Below are 6,011 nucleotides of genomic sequence, written 5' to 3' on the forward strand. Positions count from 1 at the left end.
GTAGCCTCTTAAAGTGTCCCTTAAGGATACTTAAGTTTTTAGAACTCAGTAGTCTTATTTAAAGCTAATGAATGCTACAAACAGGTAATGTGGCCAACAACATCCACACATTTGGGTTACGAAGCCTTTAAATGCAGTCACTTACCAAAAAGTGTCAAAGCCTTGGCAGGATGCAAATGTAATTGCGCACAATGGTGTTCAATTTAATTTCCACTGCAGATCTCAAGAACAGAGACATTCAGGATATTGCTATCAGTCATAGACTGATAGTATACAGTTTCCATAAAGCAAGTTTGTCGATGTTAACTTGTGAGTTTTTACAACAGTCATTACATCTTCTGTGTAAACTCTGCACAGCTTAATGGCCTTCTGTGTAGAGTAATTCACAGTCCACCAGTGCCCTCTGTCAGCCTCTGCCAGGATATCACACATTTAATGCTTTTATTCTCTACAGTAGGTGCATTTAGCTTCTGTATGTTTGAGTAAATCTGTCATTTTGGGGGGGGGAGTTTATCACATATATTTTCCTGTTATTTAAGTATGTTCAGGATGTTTACAGAGCCAGAAAAATAGTCTATTTAAAAGTGAAAGGGTGCCGATCTGGCAGTGATTTTATGTGTGTGAAAATCCAAAAATACAACTTTAGTAAAGATGCACATTGCTTTATACTTGATGATGTTTTGTATCTACTACTGATCTGAATGGAACACTTGGCCTTTTATTGACCTATTTGTATGAGTCTTATTTTGAAGGAGGTAACAGAGTTCTGGTTATGCTTAAGTACTTTCAGACAAGACAGGAACGGATTTAAAACATGAGATTCGGGGGGGGGGGGGGGGGGGGGTTACATCCAATGACATTACAAAATGAACAACACTCTTTGATTTGAAAAGAAATAAGTTAATCTTCTACTTTAATCGTATATTTCTTAAAGTGCCTGATAAGGTTTCCAGGAGTCAGTTATCTTTATATTATAAATATTCTTGTAGGATGAGAATTAAAACATGCAGTATATAAGGACAGTGGTGTCTTCTGACACCATTTTCAACAGCTTTAACTTGTAACACTTACAGTTTGATGGCTTCCTATCTTCAGGTATTTAAGTGCAGGACCTCTGATATATAGTTCACTTTGGCTTAATGTTCCGCTTACTGTTACACAGAAATAGAAATGAGCTGTCATTGAAGTTGTTAGCTACACCTGTTCCTTGTGTATTTCATTTTTCTTACACACTCAGGAGTCCCTTTAATGGGATTTTAGGGCTAAGGGTGTTTCTGCTTGAACACACATAAGGGCTGTGTGGATTAGTTCTGACTTTTACGAAATTTATCCAATTCCCCTTTCCTGGAACGAGCGAAACATGATATCTTGGTTTTCTCACTCTCTCATACATACAAAAAAGAAATGAAAAAGAGAAATGAACATCCACACACACCCTCGAAACACTGAGGACCAACCTCCGCACCGTGGGCGATAGGGCTTTTTCTGCTGCTGCCCCAAGAATGTGGAACGCTCTCCCTGAACACCTGAAGGCCCCACAGGCTACAGCTGCTTTTACAAATAAGCCTAAAAACTCCTCTTTTTAGAAAAGCCTTTCTGTAACTTTTTTTTCGCTTTTTATGGTTTATGTGTTTTTAACTACCCTTTTAGACTCTGTTGCACTTTGAGATTTTAAAAATGTGAAGTGCTTTACAAATACAATTTATTATTATTATGATTATGATTATGATTATTATTATTATTATTAAACATGCTAATGCTAGGACAGTGCTTTCTCAAGAGAAGACAATCTTTAGGCTCTACAGCCTCTGTACTCTGCCAAGAGATTTAAAATGCATGTCTGCAAACTGACACCAGGGGGAACAATTCAGCCACCTAAGGAACATAAAAGAAATGATCATGCTCATAAGATGTTGGAAAATTCAAAGAACGGTCTTCGTATTACTTAAGTAAAGCAGATATGCACAATGATCATATGGGACACACTCGAATGTCCTTATATGCAAAAGTGCTTTGATGTGATCCCTCTATACACAACAGGAGGAAGCTGCACCAAAGGCAAGGTGATCTGCAGAGATGTTAAAGAAGTGCAGTGCTACTTTGATTCAATATATTAGCACTCATTTCAAAAATTGCAGTTTTTAAAAAAACAAAACAATTGTGATTGTTTGTTTGTTGACTAAATCTGCTGTGCAACTGTAAGCTAAAGTCATCCTGTGATCGTCTCTCCTCTCTCAACCAACAGGCCTACTGTCAATAACAAAACAAACCGCTACAACAGCTAACTTCTCAACAGTATTTAGCATACGTTTATGCAACAAATGCCACTGTTAACTACCAGATCTACTGCTTCTACAACTGTAATTACAACAATATCTCCACACTACTACTGCTCTACTACAGACTGCCACTTATGTCAAACGCTGTTTGTTCAAGTGTGAATGGAAATGTGACGGCCACACAATCCATCAGCTGAATTTGTGCAGATTTCATGTACCAGTACTCTAAAATTAGATTGCATAACTTTAATCAATGAATTCATCATCAATTGATTTGACTGTTGGTTATACAAATTCCCCAAATTACATTAATACAGGAAAGATCAAGTGACATGACTACTCTTGAACTGACATTCAGCAGATATCCGAACGTTTATTATAACATAATAATAATAATACCGAGGACTTGTTTTTATACCCTGCTAACAGGTAAGTTAGAGCTAATAAAATAGTCAGTGATGAGAAGAATAATGACCTTAACATGTTTCATAAATGTAAAGTAACATAATTATGATGCTATGAAGACATTTTGGTACAATGAGAGGAGTCAGTGAAGAATCAAAAACCCACAAGAAACCAGTTGCATTAGGATAGCAGAAACATCATTGAGAGGATCCTTCAAAACATTATCAGACACTTTTTGTGTCAAGCCTTTGCGCAGAGATTAAGCCATATCAATAACACTCATTAAGTCCAGGGTGAGATATATTTGTCATCTTCAGCTGTGATTGTTTTGATGTTTGTTCATTCTGTTGTGTTCTGTAAGGCTTTAAGTGACCAGATTCATAGATGCAATCATTCACTGTTGTCCTAGAGATGCAATTAACATTGAAATGCATGCATAGAGATCTTAATCTTGTTATATTAAGCGTCAAGACAATATGTATACAAGGAGCCAATTACTGTACTTTTACTTCAATGATCTATAAAATGTTGCTGAATGATAAAATACTTTACTTGGGTTTTTTTTTTTTTTTTAGAATTATTTCTTACACAAGTTAGTTTTATTTTGTCTCTTTCGAAACCTACAAGTTTAATTGACAAAGGATGTGAATAATATTCAGTCACTTGACAGCTGATAGTTTGCTCTTTTACGCTGATAACAGAAATCTGAACACATCGGGTCATTGTTGGCTTCACTTCCAACTTGTAAAAAGGAGTAACAATGTGCTTTTTTGTAACTGCACTTTTTCAAACCTATCCACTAAAGTATTGAATTAGGCTTGATAAATATGCAATACCCTTCAAGAATGTATACTACAATATGAGATGTATATTATATATATATATCTACTTGAGTGACAGTCAATACTAATGTTTTATTTAAAAAATATATTTTTTCTATTGAATTATACATATGTTGGAGTACTGACTACAACAGGCCCCCTTTGAAACAGATTTAAAAGGGATAGTGGGTTAAGATCCCAGCAGTAATAAATCACTGATTATACAGCATTACTTGTAACTATAGGGCTGATATCAGGCTGAGACATTAACTCATTCAATTTAAATATGCTCAACAGAATGAGCAAATATGAGAGCATCTGTAAAACTCTGCTGTTCCTTAAATACATGCAGCCGTGGGCTCTTTGGGATGCTGAAGTAACTCTGATGGCAACTGGACCCAATTTAATAACAAACTACAATGTGAACTGGCTTGGTTCTTTAATGCAACTAAAGAGTAATCATGTATTTACATCATCATATTTTTGAGCCAGTTGTGTACTCAGGGGGTGGGGGTTCAGCATATATTCGAAAAACATGGCATATGGATGGTAACCATTTTTATTGATATAACAAAAAAAGTGAGTATGCCTATATATTTTCTTTATACTACACCCAACCAAGAGGTATATTTATATGAGGCAGCAGTACATGTTGGAAACAGAAGGCTGAGCTACAGTGTCAGTTGATATGAGCTGAACAGTGTAGCACTCTACTGCATGAACTGTAGATGAGTATCTACAGTATGAGGTTTTCACTATTGTTGTTGAGTTCTTGTTTACCTGGATTTATTATCATGGGTTCTTGTAAATGGTCTTGGGATGTCTGGGTTGAATGTGTTTGTTGGGTATTTTGTTGTTTAGGTTCTTTTGCTTTGTCAAATGTCAAAGAACTTTGTCAGTGCTTGTTTTTTTAACATGAAAAATAATGTATTATCATTATTGTTGATATATGTGTGAAATTGTACGATACTCTGTATGATTTCCAAATTTTCTGGTGATTTTTTTTTTTTTTTTAATCTTAACCTGAAATTAACATAATGAGATCCAGATCTCGTTCACAAGGGTAACCTGGCCCAGGGGGCAGCAGCACACTTCATAATAAACAACGTGATGAAGAGACTGTTCACAAACGATACGTTAAGAACAGACAACAATTAAAACATCGATATTGGTTAGCAAATGAAGTGCAGAAGTTGTGATTACAGATTACAATTCAAAAACACAGGCACTGTACAATGGTCTCACATTGTTTTGTCTTCGAAGATAGAGCCAAAGGCTTCAAGTGAAATGCTGATGGTGAGGTACTGAGGGGCTGGGGGATGAGGATCACCAAATCATAATCGTGCATAGGGTGCTTATCTGGCCCTGGATGTCCAAACATTCAACCAACCTTATAAGAACTCAATGGCACTAAAAGGAGCAAATTCCAACAGTTCTTTTTATGTGATGTCAGTTACTAATTATCTAGATTCTCCTTCATATGTTTTGGACATTACAGCATGAACACCCACTTACACTCATACTTCCAACGTACTACATCTTGTGTTGCTGCACTGGAACAAACAATTACTGTAGATATTAAGCGCCTCTATTAGCGTGTTGGAGTTGTCTGCATTATTATTCAGGTCCAAATTTTAGTAGCTCGTATATTTACTGCCCAATATCTCAATGTGCTTACTTTATATTAAAGTCGGGAATTCATATTTGCTAACTAACTCATTTTAATTTCCAAGGATTTTCTATTAGTTACTCACTGGACAGTCATTGAGATAAAACAGTGCTTTAAAAAGGTATTTGGGTCTCATATACTGTTTGCCCTCTGCTGGCATTATACTTCACTCTTTCAATCCCCTTTTAAGACCAATTCAATTATTGTTCTACCATATGTTTTAATAACTAAGAGCATCATCATGTATAACCTCTTGTTCAGAAGGGCACTATTTCTGCAGTTTTTACCTTTTTATCTATGGACATCTGACTTTTAATGTGCTGTCTTTACATACATCCCACCAGAGATGACAGGTTTATTTTTTCACAGTGCTGCTAAGAACACATCTGTCTTTAAAGTAATTCATGTTTTCCCTATATATATATATATATATATATATATATATATATATATATATATATATATATATATATATATATATATATATATATGCTTGGCATTCATTTATGAAAAGAAAAATATGTATTGAACATATTTGTATCCAGTATTCGTCATGGTCAACATAACACATGTCATAACAATTTGCATTCTTGACACGAAGTTCGATGCATGTGCAAAAAAACATCATTGTCAGGACAATTATTGTAGCAATGTTTCACCAATGAATGCTAACAATGCGTGCAGCTGCAGAATGTACATGGATGTTAATGATGGCTCTACTGTTATTACTTTGAGACAGCCATGCTTTGGTCTCCTCGGGGATTCAACCTGGCTGCAGCTTGGGGAATAAAGAGGCCCCTTGTAACCTAATCGATCGCCGAGCAGAGAGGCAGACTG

The sequence above is a fragment of the Symphodus melops genome (genome assembly GCF_947650265.1).
Source record: "Symphodus melops genome assembly, chromosome: 12".
In the NCBI taxonomy this organism is placed as follows: Eukaryota; Metazoa; Chordata; class Actinopteri; order Labriformes; family Labridae; genus Symphodus; species Symphodus melops.